The 15,659-nt window shown below is 58.0% G+C and overlaps 1 non-coding gene across 1 annotated transcript; it reads right to left on the bottom strand.

Annotated features, from left to right (window-relative positions):
- Positions 1–1,437: 1,437 nt before the first annotated feature.
- Positions 1,438–1,510, bottom strand: TRNAG-CCC. The gene has a single exon. It is a non-coding gene; the product is annotated as a tRNA-Gly (tRNA).
- Between the last annotated feature and the right edge of the window lie 14,149 nt (positions 1,511–15,659).

Below are 15,659 nucleotides of genomic sequence, written 5' to 3'. Positions count from 1 at the left end.
AACAGGGACTTCCCTAGCAGCCCAGTGGTTAAGGCTCCACATTTCTAATGCCAGGGGCATGGTTTGATCCTTGGTCAGGGAAGAAAACCACAGAGCCAGACCCTTGTTCCCAGCCACCTCAAAACTTATGCATCCAGGCAAACAAGGGCATGAAAAAGATGCTTGACATCATTAGTTATCAACGAAATGCAATTTGAAACCAAAAAGAAATGTAGCTTCACACCCTCTGGAAGGCTAAAATTAAAAAGACTGGCCAGTCAAGGGTCGTCAAGGGTACGGAGCAACAGGAACTCTCTATCGGTGGGAGCATGTTGATGGTTTCAAATTGCCATGATGGGAGTATTTATACTACAGAAACCAGCAGAGGCTACAAATCAAGGCTTCCCCCCATTTCAAAGAGCTGGCTGTTAAAACATTTTTTAATATTTATATATTTATTTGGTTGTGTCAGATCTTAGTTACAGCATGTGGGGCTTCTCTCTAGCCATGGCAGGCAGGCTTAGTCTCCCCGTGCATGTGGAATCTTAGTTTCATGACTGGTGATCGAACTTGCACTGGAAGGCAGATTCTCAACCACGGGACCACTAGGGAAGTCCCTGGTTGTTAAACAGTTACCAGCACACTCTCTGATGGAAACTTGCCCATAAAGAGACTTGTGCATGAATGTTCACAGTAATATAGTATTCTCGATAGCCTCAAATTGGAAATAACCCAAATATCGACCAGCAGGTAAATGGATGAACACACTGTGGTACATCCAGACAATGGAATATGACTCAGCAGTAAAGAGGAGTGAACTGGTAATACACATAACAACGTGGATGAAACTCAGAGGCATTATGCTACGTGAAAGCAGCCAGGTTCGAAAGATTACATATCATATAATTGCATTTAGGTGAAGTTCTAGAAAAGACAAAACTACAGTGATAGACAGCAGATTAGTAGTTGCCAGTAGGTGGTGGGAGGTAGGGGAAGGAGGTTAACCTGAAAGAGGCCTGAGGGAAATTTTAGGGGTAATGGATGTCCTAGATCCTAATTTGTGGTGGGGGTTACATGGGCAGGTATACTTGTCAAAGTTTATTGGATTGTTTGCTTCAATTGATTAACTTTATTGTATGAAAACTGTACCTCAACAAAGTTGTCCAAAAAAACCCCAAACCAAAACCCCCAAACTTATCCACTCTGAGTCCCACTGCTTTAGGTCCTTGTCCCTGCAGACACATAGGTGATACTGGTGGGTCCTGGGCTGCCTGCCCCAGGACCAATCTTACAGAAAACTCCTCACCTATAGGATATAGGATATATCTATATGTCTATAGGATAGGCTGATGGGGAAGTGATTTTTTTAAATATATATTTATTTATATATTTGGCTGCACTGGGTCTTAGTTGCTGCACGCATGATCTTTGCTCTTCACTGCAGCATGTGGGATCTAGTTCCCTGACCAGGGATGGAACCTGGACCCCCTGCATTGGGAGTGCAGAGTCTTAGCCACTGGACCACCAGGGAAGTCCAGGGCATGTGATTTTAAATCAGGAAGATGTACCGCATGTTACATCTCCTCCAGGATAAGCCAGGGCTTGCTGGAGTCAAGGATGACAAGAGTGGGCAGAGGTCTCTGTCCTATTCAGTGGCCGTCCTTGCCACCTACCCTCTGCCTGAAGAAGTCGCTTACCTGTGGAGCTGACTGACAAAACTTATGTCCTTTCCCCCAAAGCTTGGTGGAATGGAGAGAACTGGCGTCACTGAAGCTTAGAGGAAAAATGATAGGGGGTGGGGTGAGGGCAGGGAGGGACATGTCATTATTCACCATGTGTGCTTAAAGGGTTAGCATATGGCAGATAATGACCAGATGTTCTCTGTCAGTTCCAGATGGAGTTGGAGAAAAATGGCCTTCGTTGGTAGCATGAAAGATTTAGGTGAGATACGGTGATGAACTTCCTGAGAGAGTTCTTGAGAAAGTGGACACATGTGTTCACTCATGCAGGTGCATGTGTGTATGAAGGTGTGTGTATGTGTCGTGTAAAACCAGAGCAGGAAGCGGGCACTGGGTATACATAATTCCTTTCTCTGAAACACTTCAGGAATTCGAAAGACAAACCTCATTCTTAAGTGAGCCTGGGTCCCTCTGGGCTGGGGACAGAGTGATAGACCCTTTCTCTAGGTACCTTGGAGGGCAATTAGCTGGCTGGTCCATCAGTAAGACCACCTAAACCAGAAGTCTGTGGAGCCAAATGGGTACTTACTTCCACAGCCCGGCCCCCTCCCAGACAGCTCTATGCACTCTCTTCCCCATTAGTGCAGAAAAGACCATCCATCACCAGCGGGATGGTGATGTCACAGCTGCAGGCCTCCGAGCGCACAGGAAGACCTCTCCGGCCCCTCGGAGGTGCTAAATCATTCATGGGGTAGAGAGCCCGGGTGACAGGAGATTTACTGCCTAGGAAACACTTCAGGGACGGGTGGAAATCAATTCTTTAAAGAGACCCCATCAGCTAGCAGGTGGCCTAAGGCTGAGGCTTGGCCACGTGATGGGGACCCAATGAAGTGAGTCCAGGCAGCCGGTGAGGGCAGCTTCCCAATTCCAAAGCAGAGGATGCAAGAGAGCCGAAGGCTTGGGGGTCCAGGGTGGGTCTAAAGGGAAGGCATATCTCCAACACTCTGGGGGTGTATAATAGGAGGCAGTCTCCCAGTTTTCCAGCTCTGGCTCACATACACCTCTTGTCACCTGCTATGGGCTTCGGTGCTCATACCCGCAGGGCTCTGCAGGTCAATAAGACAGAACGAGGAACGTTGTTGGAAAATGTTTGCTAAGCCTCTTGGCTCTTTGATCTTGGGCTACCTCACTCCGCCCAGTCTCTGCCAGAAGGAGAGTTCTAGGCTAACTTCAGTTTCTCTGAAGTGAAAGTTGGAGTGTTACTGAGCATTTATCCTCTCGTCTCATAGAGACTGTGAACTCCTTGAATGCCCAAACAGTCTATTTTATGATCTAGAATTCCAACGCTTGATTCAGCTCCGGGGGTACGACGTGCAAATTTTTTAAATAACCTTTTTTTTAACTAATGTATTTATTTTGGGCTCTGCTGGGTCTTAATTGCTGCACAGGCTTTTTCTCTAGTTGCAGTGAGTGAGAGCTAGTTTCTAGATGTGGTGCATGAGCTTCTCATTGCAGTGGCTTCTCTTGTTAGGAAACACAGGCTCTTGAGCCTGCGGGCTTCAGCAGTTCTGGCATGTGGGCTCAGTAGTTGTGACTCCCAGGTTCTAGAGCACAGGCTCAGTAGTTGTGGCACACGGGCATAGTCGCCCCTCAGCATGTGGGATCTTCCCAGATCAGGGATTGAACCCACGTCTCCTGCATTGGCAGGTGGATTCTTTACCACTGAAACACTAAGGAAGCCCAATGTGTGTTAATCTATGTGACATCCCGAACAGCCTGGGACTCCTGCTGCCCCACGCCATGTAGCACAGTGGGAGCTTCATAGCCAGCAGAGTAGGGCCCTTCTGGTCCCAGCCCAGCTCATCTGCCTCTGTTTCTATGGCTACAGCGTACTTCCTCCATGTGTCTTGTACAAGAAAAACGCAGGGTTAAAGGAGTGAAGGAACAGCATTTATAGATCAGCTTTAGAAAACCAGATACAACTCCAGGGTTTCCTTCACAGATGAGGAAACTGAAGCCTAAAGGGGGAATAGACTTGTCCAAAGGCCATGACATGGGAAAACAGGAAAGAGAAAAAACCCCCAGAAGTCACACTGAGCAGTTTCCACCTCTCTTGAGATGACCCGGGTCATTGCTGCTAAAGGGGTAAAGGAGAGCAGGCAGGCGGCTATGGTGGAGAGGAAGCCTGGGACAGGTTGTGGTCCTTGTTCTGCGGCCTTGACTCTGGTCAAAGCCGCTTCCTACGGTAGGGATCACACAGCTTTCAGGACAGGGCTCCCAGTTACTGTATAAGCTGCATCCCCACTGCTTTGGCCCATCCCTCCCTCAGCTGCCCTCAGCCTCAGGAACATCCGTTTGAACTGATTCCCACAGGGCGGGAGCCAATGCTGGCCTCTGGTTCTTGGAAGAGCTCTGTGAAGACCAGAATCCAGGAGAATCAAAGGGATTCAGGAATTCCTGATCTGCCAAGTCACAACTGCTCCCTCCCGCCACCCCCCCATCATACTTGGCAGGAGGGGATCTTGGCTGGTAGCCAAACACAGGGAGATTACCCTCCTTGCAGGCATCCCAGCACTTGCTTCTCACTCACCCCTCAAGTTTGTCCTCAGGAAAATCTCAGCATATTCAAAGGTCTCCTCAAGTTCCCTCAGCCCCCCACTCTTGGCTAGATGCCCAAGACCACCTAGGGAACCTGGGTGTTTCTGAGGCTGGGAGCTCCTATGGGGGGGCACCATAGGGGGTTCCTGGGTAATTTTTCTTAACCAAGTACTCATCTCTAGGAGTTCTCTCTGGATGCGCCCAGCTCAGCAGAGGAAAAAGCCCCAGGCTGGCATCCAGAGAACCGTGCTCTAGTCGCGGCTCTGGTCTGAACTGGGGGCCTAGCTGCATCTCCGATCCCTCCTGTGAAAAAAGCTGAGGGATTGGATCAGACAATTTCTGTAGCCCTGGGGAGGTTGGAGGGGACGCTCGGCGAGCCAGATGGCCCCTAGTGCCACCAACGAATGTCCGCGAAGATGCGGGGGCGGGTGGGCTGCAGGGCATCCAGGAAGCGTCTGCAGGGAAGCGGGCACCCAGGCACAGGGCCCTGGGACCGGGCGTGGGGGAGGAGGGTGGGGTGCGGGGCGGGGCGCGCCGGAGACGCTTCCCGCTAGGACGAGAGGAAGGGACACCACGCCCGGAACGGAATGCCTCGCGCCCGCCACAGCTGCCTGCGCACCCGGAAAAGACCGTTTGGAGGTGCGGGTTCTCAACCAAGAAAGGCGGACAACTTAACCCCCTAGAATCTGGGAGGACTGAAAAGAAGTGTTTCCCGAAGAAATAGTTTGCAGCTTCCAAAGCGCCTGCAGAAACATTTCGTTATTCGATTTCTCCAATGGGGCGACAGAGGATGAGATGGTTGGATGGCATCACTGACTCAGTGGACATGAGTTTGAGCAAACTCAAGGAGAGAGTGAAGGACATGGAAGCTTGGCGTGCTGCAGTCCATGGGGTCGCAAAGAGTCCCACACGACTGAACGACAAGAATTCTCTGACTTGGGCAAGCTCCCAATTGACCGATGAAGAAACTGAGGCTCAGAAGGGTCAGGCAGGAGCCTAACAAATAGATACTTGCTAAATGGTTAAAAATGGAGATTATTCTAATTTGAGACTACTAAATCCTCGCTTTCCGAAGCATCGTAAAACAGAAATAAAAGTCTTTGCCTGATTTGGGGGCCAAATTATTCATCTAAATTCTGCTTTGGACATAGGAAGTGAAACACAGCCCGTGGCCAAAACCATATCTGGGTCACCGACCTTTGGATAATCTGAAGGCTTTGGGACCCCTCCCCCACCAACTGCAGATACAATCTCTGCTTAGAACCTCGGAGTTCCCAAGCCCTGGATCTCTGCAGCCATCCCCCAGCCTCAGGTTGGGGTGGGAAGCTAGGTTTCTAGCCCTGGAGGAACCCTGGCCCGGCTCTGGCCCACAGGGCTCCTCTCCAGGGGCCGTGAACCAATTTTCTCCTTGTATCCTCCAAAAGAACACATGGCAGGTGTTCTCAGTTTATTTCAGGTAAGAGGAAATGGAGGCTGTTCTCAGCCCCAAGGGCTGAGCTCCCACCCAGAGATCAGTCCCCTATGCCTGCCAGCAGCTGCCTCCGCTGATTCCAGTCAAGGACAACTCTGGGGTGGGCACTCAAGCCTCGGTGCCGTGGGGACCAAAGTCAGCCCGGGTGTCAGCTGATGGGAAGGTAGGAGACAGAATGCTGCAAAACTGCACAGGCCGTGCCCTCTAGCTTCCCTCCGCCCCTACTCTGAGCACAATTCTGGACCTGTGTCTCCCCTGAGCAGAGAATCCCAAGGCGCCCCCTCCACCCCACCCCTCCGCTCTCCTAGACCCAGCTCACCATCTCTGGGGCTCAGCTCTCTCACTGTGATTGATTACTCCAGGCTTCAACATCTCAAATCAGATTTTTATAAAACCAATTCCTGAAGTTGCTTTTTTAATTGACAATGTAATACAAGCATGTGATAAACACATAGGCTTCAAATAATCCAGAAGGATATACAGCTGAAAGCCCCCTGACCTCTGGCTCCCAGTTCTCCTACAGGGAAACCACCCCTATTTGCTGGGTTTTGGGTCTCCGGGCAGAGACTTGCTGCGCGGAAAATAAACGACACCTAGATACCCCTCACTTATATTTTTCCACAAACAGAAACCCATGTGTCCTTTGGGTTTTTCACTTAACATCCAGAATATTTTCCAGGCTAAATAACCACTGTATATTTTTCCCCCCTCACTTTCCCCCCCCCCCTCACTTTTAAAAAAAGCTAGACAGATTCCTAAGACAAGATCGCCTTTCATTTTGTTTTTCTCATTCTTTCTCCATCCTCTCATCACTCTCTGCCTCCGGCCCCACACCCCAGCCGGAGCAGAATGTCCGGGGTTTCCTGCCCTTTGAGAACCTTATAGAGATGGCGCACTGCCCAAAGAAAAAACGCAGAGACACACAATGTTTTTCGAAAAATGTCGGGGGATTAACTGGGTTTCGAACATCCCTGCGCGAGTCGACGAAGCACATCACATCTAAGATTTTAGAACAAAGGCTAAAATCTTTGTTCTAAAGGGCTGGGCCTGGGCCAAGATCGAAAGACAGCGCTGCGCCCCCGCCCCCGCCCCAGAGGACTGGAGCCCCCAGCAGGAGGCCCTGACAAGGAGTGGGTGGTGGTGGCGAGATCTCCCGGGGCGGCACCAGGAGCCTGGGGTGCGGCTGCGGGGTGACGGACCCTGAAGGCATCTCGCAGGCGGGGATGCAGGGTCCGCTACAGTGATAACACGGGGGATCCGTAATTTGTAGAGATATACGGGTCACGAAATATCGGCGAGCCTACGCGAGCATTCTTTTCATCCTACGGAGAGGTGAGAGTCACTCGACCCATTTTGCAAACGGGGAAACTGAGGCTCTAGACAGTGAATCACCGAAAAACGCCCATCTGGTAACTAGAGCGCAGAAGGACTTGAAGCCGGGGCTGGGTCTCACTGGGGGATGCTAGTTACCCACATCTTGGGGCGGAGAGCCAGGGTCCGTGCCGGGCCGCGGCCAGTCGGAGCCAGGACAGTGACAGAAGTGCCCCCGTCCGGGAGGGTCTAGGTGGGGTTCGGACGCCTGCCTCCCCCACCCGCGCAAGCCCTGCCTGGTAGAGTGGAAAGAGAGCGCGAGGCCAAGGCGGGATGGATGACCTCTTCGCCCACCATCTTCATCACAACGGGGAACTGCCATGGAGAGGGCGAGGTTGGGGGTTATTAGGGAAGCAGAGTGGAGCAAGGGCCAGGAAAGGACTGAGATGGCCGGGAGACGAAAGTCGAGACTCCGAGAGAAAGGGGCCGTGTCCCGGGTCGGAGCTAAGGGAGCCGAGTACTTCAGAGTGAAGTAAGCAAAGCAGTCCTTCCTAAAGATTCAGGGGTCCTTCCTGAGCCTGATCCGAGGGTCGAGGAACTCAAAACTACACGTCGCGGATGCCCGGCTTCGGGCTGAGTCGGCTGTCTGCGGCAGAGAGGGTCTCTGTAGTGGAAGGACGCTGCCGCGGGCCAAACAAGACGGGAGAACCTGCTGAGGGGAGGCAAGAAGCAGGAATGGGGTGCGCGGGACACGGCAACAAAGTGAGGACCTGAGGTCGCCCAGAGCCGAAAGGGATCCAGGGTATCGGGTCCCCAGGGCCCGCCCCCTCACCGTCGGGGTCCAGCTCGGGTTACCGGCCGGGCTTTACTCCCTAAAATATGTATGAGTCCTTGCGGGTGCAGTTTCGCTGCCCCTCCCGGAGCAAGGCTGGGGGCGTCGGGGTGCTCGAAGAGCCACGGGGGGAGAAAGCAACGCTGGCTCCCGAGGCCGGGGCCGTCTCGACTTTCAGCCGCGCATTTAAGAAAAGGTGGAAACTGGATCTGTTTCGGCTGCGCCCCCGCCCCGGCAGCCCCGACGGCAGGACCGCGCGGCCGGGTGGCTCGCTTTGCGCCGCGCGGTGTCCGGTTCTCAACAGCAGGTGAATGGGCCCGGGCGGGGCGCGCCGCGCACTGGGGGCGGGGCGCGCTCTATAAAGGGGGGCGCCGCAGGCCGCGGGGGCCACTCGAAGCCGGCGGGGCCTGCGCTATCTCTTTGCGGTCCTGGGCACACCGTGCGCTTACCACCAGCATCCTACAGTCCTCAGGGACCAGGTAGGGCGCAGATGGGGACTCAGCTAGGGAAGCTCAAGACGACCTGGCCGGGTGAGGGAATGCGTGCGGGCTGGGGAGGGCTTAATGTGGAGCCAATCCCCTCCCCCGCTTTGGCCTGTTGGGCCCTGTACCTTGCTCCCGATTTCCCCAGTCCCGGCTCTGGCTCACTGAAGCCCCATCTCTGGCTGCTTCGAAGCCCGGCGGCCCGCCAAGTCAGCCTGCCTGGGATTGGGGGTCTTGCCTCCTCCTCTGGCAGCGACACCCGGGGCCTGAGCAGGCCCCGCCCAGGAGTCGGACCTTATTGATGGGTTGGTAGCCTCAGCGGCCTTCTCAGCCCCTCCCGGCTCCGCAGGGGCGGGGTGCGGAAGACCGTAGACCTCCACCCCATCCCCCCACCACCACTCCCTACGCCCTTCTCTCGAGCCTAGGGCCTGGTGCTATCTTCAATCTTAATACAAGAGACGTTTAGAATTGGTAGGGATTCGGCTAAGCACATCCTTTTGCGCGGGGGCGGGGAGGGGGGTCGCTTCTCAACCGCCAGACAGACGGGGTTCGATCAGGAGAACTAGGGGCTAAAACGGAGGAGGACGGATTAACGTTTTATTTTAATCTGGTTTTGTCCTGCGGTTGCCGTCTGCGGCAGCCAGGAGGGGCTGAGGCAGGGAAGGGAGCCCAGAACAGCAAGGGTTGGGGGCGCTCTGATGTTAGGATGCTGGGGAAGGAGGAAGAGGTCACCTCAACGCTGACAGCCTGGGAGTCTCCTAGCCCCTGCCCCGCCCCTCAGAATGCTCCGGGTGCTACCTGAGCGAAGGACAGCTGAAAAGGATCTAATCCGCGTCCGCGCCCCAGCCTTGGCCTGCCCCGCCCCCTCCTGGGGGAATCATTGCCGCAAAGGGGGCGGGGGGGAAGAAGAGGTGGGAACGAGTCTGGGGGCGGCTCCCCTCCCCCTCCCCCTTCTGGGACAGGCAGCCTTTGTTCGCCGCGGCGGCAGTGGCCAGACACCTGTGGGGCCGCGGAGCTGCCCGAGTGTAAGTGGGTGAAGACGTGGCGTAAGCCCCTCGTACCCACTTCAGCCCTGCGCTCCCGGCGGGTCCGCTGGGACAACTCAGGCTTGCGCACCTTTCTGCGGGGGAGACTGCGGAGATCCGTCCAGTGGCCCCCACAGTGCGCCTCAGCTCCAAACGCACTTCCCTTCCCCCAGTCCAGGATCGGATTTCCAAGCTTGCTACCCTACGCACACCTCGGCCATCCCCCGGCTCCGAGGGCGATGGGGTGGCCGGGCGTTGGGGCGCACCTCGGCCAGCTGCACCTTGGCCTGAAGGCAGGAGGCAAGGAGCGAGGGCGGGCGGCGAGACCCCTTGGGTCCAGAGCTGGCCGAGCTGGGCGAGCTGGCGGGGCTCCCAGCGTCTCCGCAGTCCCGGTCGGGCGTGCCCTGCGCTGTGCACCAACCGGAGCCACATTCAAGGTGAATCATCCCCGGCCCGCCCCCTGCCCCTCCCCCGCCTCTCGGCACCTGAGCCAATGGCGTGGCGCAGGGGGCGGGCGGGGCTCAGGGGGCCGTGAACCTCCCAGAGTCATTATCCCTGCACTCGGTGTAGCCTCTGCACCTCTGCGCTGGAGCCCGTGAACCTCTCTCAGGCCGCGCCGTCCAGGGCACCCTGCGCACGGTTTTCCCGGGCTTCGGGGCCCCCTTGCCGCTCCTACCCTACCCGCCAGCCGCGCGGAGGCTACTCCTCCTCAGGTGGCCCGGCCGGGGCCTTCCCCCCGCAGACCTGTCACCCGACACCCAGGAAGCGCGCGGCCCCATCCCGGCTCCTCTTTGTTCCCCCGCCGGGCTCCGCGCTCGGGCGCCGCCTCCTCCAGCGTCGCGCTCTGGAGGTTCGGGGCGCCGCTTCGGGGCGGCCCGGGAGCTCCTTGGGTACCGTCCATCGGCCCGCTCCGAACCAGGGTGTCCTTTTTGCCTTGTTTCTCCTGTGTGGACTCCTCTCGGAGCAAGGAGCCGGCGGCAAGCCCAGCCCGGAGCCGGCGCAGGTGAGTGTCCGGGGCGGGGCCAGGTGGGGCCAGCGGCGGGCCGGGAAGGGAAGGTGGACTCGGACGCCCCGGGGCGAGCGGTGCTAGATCCGAGTTGCGGGCAGGCGACCGCGCAGGTCGGCCTTCGGGAATGACGCGGCAGTGCGGCCTCCTGGCTCTCCCGCGCCTTCCAACGGAGTCTCCCACGAAGCGCCGTGGTCCCGGGCTCCCCCAGCGGACCCTGCCGTGAGCCCAGGGCTGTGCCCCGGAGTCGGGGAGGCAGCGCGGCTTGAGTGAGGCTGGGGTTTAGCGAGGTGCTTATCCGCGGTGGCCCACACACCTTCCCTGGGGGAATCGAGCGGGGGTCGCGTCGGCGTTTCGCCGCCCTGGTGGGCTCGGGTGGAAGCGCAAGGCTGGGAGGAGGGCTGCAAACCGGCGCCGGGAGGGAGTTCCTGCCCTGAGAGCTGGTTTCTTCAGCCTCTTCTCTGGGCATCACTACAAGTCGTTACCGCTTTTGTGGCCCCGGGGCGGCCCCGCCCAGTCTTAGGGGGCAATCCGTTCTCTGACCTCTGGCTCCCTTCTGCGTTGTTGCCACCCATCCTGGGAGCCTCGGAGCACGCGGCCGAGACACTCTTCCCCCTCGCCCCTTTCTCCCATCCCTGTTTGCGTTAGCCAGCCGCCGAGGCCCCTGAGCTCTGCCCTGGGTGAGCGGCTGGACGGCGCGTCTCCTGGCCTCACCGGCAGCGCATCCTAGGAATTGGGCTGGGAGGGTGCCGCCCCGGAGTCAGGGATCCTCCGCATTCCGTGGCCCCCTCCAGGCCGAGCCATTCACTTTCCCTTCCCCCAGTCCTGGCATCCCTACACTGTGTATAGACGTGCCCGCCAGGGGCTGGGAGTGCTAATACTGGCTCAGGGCGATTAGGAAACTGGAAGCCGGCGGTGCCCTAATCAACTTCCCCACCCCCACCATCACTCCCATCAGTTAGGTGAGGACCGAGCCTCTCTGTATTCTGCCCGGCTTCGCAAAGCTCTTGAGGATTAAAAGCCTGATTTCCTCCTGGGGGCCAGGTGGCGCATGTCTGCGTTGTGCCCCTGGTTCTCTGGCTGGGTCACTGGGCTCACTCAACCGGGTGTGCACCACCCTCTGCCCTGCCCGCAGTGGGCCCAACGGGCACAGGGTGGGCAGTTCTTCCAGCCGAGAAAGAAACCTATCCTGACTAGGGGCCGAGTGCATCCAAAGGAAGGCGGAGGCCCCACGCCCAGCTCTCAGCCACAACTGGCCAGCGAATTCCCCTTGAGGTTGGTTCTTGGTTCAAATCCTGGCTGCTGAGCCGCAGCCCCCGCTGCTGGTCTCTTTATTGCTCAGGACCTCCCTTCCAACACTGGAGGCCCTGGCCCTGGCTACTGGGAGTGAATGGGGAACCTCTGGAGTCGGTCTTAAGTGAAAAAAGAAAAAATTCTGGGGTACCAGTCTCACTTGTGAGAATTTCGTTTATGCCTTTTTCCTGTGCGAACCGGGTTAATGCAGCCCGGGAGCTCACACAGCTTCTGCCTCTGTGTTAATGGTGGGTGCTCTGGCATCCAGGGCAGCGAGGGAAGCAGCTTTGGCCCCTCCCCTAGGACCTCTGGGGAGAAACAACAGCAGGTACCATGCCCTGGGCATGTCCAAGAGCCCCAACCGCCCCTTGGACCTCGGGGACATTCGTCCCATCCCTGCCGGAAGAGGGGGGCACAGCTGGGATCCAGGACCCCAGAATCGTTGTGTAGAAGTGGAGAGCCTCCGGGCTTCCGGATGGTCAAAGACTGGGATCCGGAAGGGTTCAACCTCTTGACCTCTCAAAAGCCCACAGCACTGGAGGAGGACAGGGCCCCGACTCTGTGTCTCAAGGCACTTGCACCAAGGGAGGGAAACAGACCAAGGTGTCCAGACTGCCCTAGCACAGTGCAGGATGGTGGAGCTGCGGCCCCCGAGGAAGGGTTTGTCAGTAGAGACCTTGTAGGGTGTGTAGGATACATGAGACCCTCAAGTATTTGGAACACTTTGGTGGCACTGCGGGCAGAACAGGCCTACCCACTTGGCCTGCAGGTCGGAGCTGCACCAGTTCTGGGGGCTTCTTTCTTTGCCAGGAGCTCACTCACGACCAAGGTGGGAGACGGGGACCAGCCTCCTTGGGAACCTTATCTTCATCTTCCCACTCCCCAGGTGGATTTCTGTGCCTTTGGATTTCAAAGTCGGGGCTGGGTCCCCTACCCCAACCCTGTCCGCCCAGGGAAGGTAGAGGGAGGTTGCTGGAGGACTCCTCTTAAACCACAGGCCTCGGTTTTCCCTCTTGAACCTTTTAAATGAGGTTTTTGTTGGTTACTACCCTCCCAGCGCCCCTTGTCCCCCATTTCCGCAGAGCAGGCAGACCCTGCTTTCCCAGGGCCCCGGCCCGAGCTCCCCGAAGTTGAAACTGGAGACATGCCGCAGGGCCCTGGCGCTTGACCCCAGCTGGGGTGGCAGTCGCAGCCCCACCCCGGCACTGCGGCACCAGGGCCTGCCGCATTCCCGTTAGCCAGGCTGAGGCGGGCGCAGGGGAGGGGCCGCGCCCAGCTCTGCACCGAGTAAGGGAGGCTGGAAGGGGATTTGGCCTTGTTAGCTGCTCTCTGCATTCTCTCCCTAAGCAGTTGCAAAGGTGAGAAGAGAGACTGTCTCCGCAGAGATGCCCCATTAATCAGGAGAGCACCTAGGAACCCGGTGACCCTGCGCTTTTACCTATGGTCACTTGTATTTTCAGGGCTGGGCAGAGCGGAATCCATAGCTACAGTCCTCTCCTCAGACCCCAGCCTGCTCCTTGGGTGCCCGGGGCCAGGCTAGTGCCCAGTGTTGCTCCCCAAAGACAAGAAGGAAAAGGGAATTCAGGGTTCTGTTTAAGGACGCCGAGTAAGGCTTCTCCTCACTTGGAGGAGAGGCTTTGGGAAAGAGATCCCAGACATTTCTCCGGGAGGATCTCCATCCCCTGCCGTGGCGGGGCCCGGGTTCCTATTAGCATGCAGATTTGTGGGTGTGCCCATCCATCTACATCTCAACAGCCCCTTGGGTGAGCCTGCAGGTTACACCCGGAGAGCCCTTGAAAACTACCTCCCCTAGAGCCACTGTCTTGGCTAACAAGGCTCCCAACAACTCCCCTCCCCCACCTCCACCATCATCTCTTCTTTCCTTCTGCAGGGTTCAGAGTTGTATGGGGGAAACTGAGGCAGACTGCCAGAGAGTGACTTCCAGAAACCTCCTTCCCACCAGGCTGGCTTGGTTCTGGAAGACCAGAGCCCAGCAGGGGGCTGTGTTCTGGCAGGGTTTGGGGTCCCTGGGGGTGGGGAGGGTGGAGTGTAGAGCGGTGATTTCAGCTCCTCTAGGCACAAGTGACAATGGCCGAGTTGGTTGAGGGTTTGGCATAGGTGCCAGCAGCCCTGAGGTCACTGGGAGAAGCATCGTCAAGGGGTTTTCATAATTTCTGGACCAGATGACTCTCTCTGACCCTTCCAGGGGGCTGCCCTGCCCTCCGCTCCAGGCTGGCCTGGAGTAGGCCAGAATTACCGTTTGCAGAGTTCCCAGCCCTCAGCCCTCCTCTGGGACCGACCCTCGTTCTCTTCCTCCCCTTCCTTCCCCAGGGCGCCTGGCACCAGAGGCAGGAGCCACCACAGCGACTTCTCTCGAGGCAGCCGCTCTGGCAACCACTGATGCAACCTTTTCGGCCCCTCCCTTGTCTCCCTGCCTCCTGCTTTCCTCTGCGGTTCCTCGGAGCCAGCCAGAAGCCGCTCCCCTTGCTAGAGAGCACCCGTGCCTCCAGTTCCATGCATGCTGACCCCTGGCCCTGGGTCTCCTGGCTGCGCCCCCACCCCAGCCCTCCTGTCCTGGCTTTCTCTGCCTGGGTCCCGGCCGTGGGCCAGCAGCAGAGATGCCCTGCCTGGACAGTTCACGGTCTGGTCAGGTTTGGGATGAGAGTGGCCGGTTTGGTTGGCCCTGGGGCTCCTCTGGCCACCGCGGGGCAGGCTGGGAATGGAGGATGGAGGGGACCGAGGCATCTTGGAACAGGACTGCTGGTGGCCGCTCAGAAGCCAAGAGAGGCGCCCTGGGCGTCCTGCTGGTCATTGTCCATTTGGGGCCTGGCATGATGGGCAGAGAGGAGGCTCCAGCAGCTGAGCTGGCTGTGGGCTGGGGGACAGGAGAGGGACTGCGGACGGCTTTCAGGCTGAGACAGGAAACACCTTGACCTGGATAACACCCCCTCCCCCCCATCGCCCCGCCCCGACCCTCTTCAAAGCCAGGAGCTGGGCGCCTCTCTCCAGCTCAGAGGTCATCTTGGGTTGAGACACGGCTGGTGGAACTTGCGAAGGTGCTGGGTGCGACAAGGGGGCGCCGAGCAGGGGGTGGGAGGCCGGGGCCTTGGAGCGGGAGTCTCTCTGCAGGTCGGAGGCCAGAGTGCGACTCCTGTTCTGTGTATGGCACTGGTAGAATTCACTGTGAACAGTCTCGGTCAGTGAATTACCGAAGGGCCATAAACAGAGCAGAGACAGATCCGCGAGTGTCTCAGGAGCACCTCACCCTCCCTTGCCACCCTCCCCCCCAGTGGGCCTGGACGTCGGAAACGGGCTGCTTCCAGGGGCCGCAGCGATGCTTGAGGTACCACGTCCCTCCAGCGGGTCCCCCACCCCAGGTCCACTACCATCTGCTTGGCCGACTTTGGCACTAGCACATTTTTGCTTGTGTCTCTCCGCTCTGAGCAATCATGTGCAGTGCCAATATGGGAAAAGCAGGATGCCGCAGCCATTCACCTCCCCCTCCACCCCACCCCTGCGTCTTGTGTCCAGGCCCCCACTCTCCTCACTGGCTCCCTGGCCCATCTGGCTCAGCTGCCATGAGGGCTGTGGCAGCCCGTGGGCAGCCGGATCGCCTTACACTGCCTGGGGCCACAGCAGAGCTGGAAGCCCGGCAATCTGAGCTGGGCCAGCAGATGGGGCTGCCCACGGCCGTGGTGGGGGTGTGGGGGGCAGTCACCATCTGTGGGCCAGCCTGGGCGGTGCCATGGGTCGCAAAGGCCCAGCCTGGCTCCCAGCACCCCCTTGGGGTGGGACCTTGCTTGGCAGCACAGGGCCTGGCCTGCTGCTGCAGAAACCGAGGGGGGCAGCCCCTGGCAGGGGGTGTCCTTGAGGTCAGGCTGGGTGTGTGCAGAGGTGGGGGGGAGGCTGTCATCCCTGGGGGGAGAGCCTGCCATGGAGTGGGTCGTCTGGATGGCACTATGAACAGGGTACTTGGTGAGCCT

This window comes from Cervus canadensis, chromosome 3, assembly GCF_019320065.1.
Source record: "Cervus canadensis isolate Bull #8, Minnesota chromosome 3, ASM1932006v1, whole genome shotgun sequence".
Lineage (NCBI taxonomy): Eukaryota > Metazoa > Chordata > Mammalia > Artiodactyla > Cervidae > Cervus > Cervus canadensis.
Note: the sequence above shows the minus strand (reverse complement) of the source record. Positions and strands in the feature narration are given on the sequence as shown.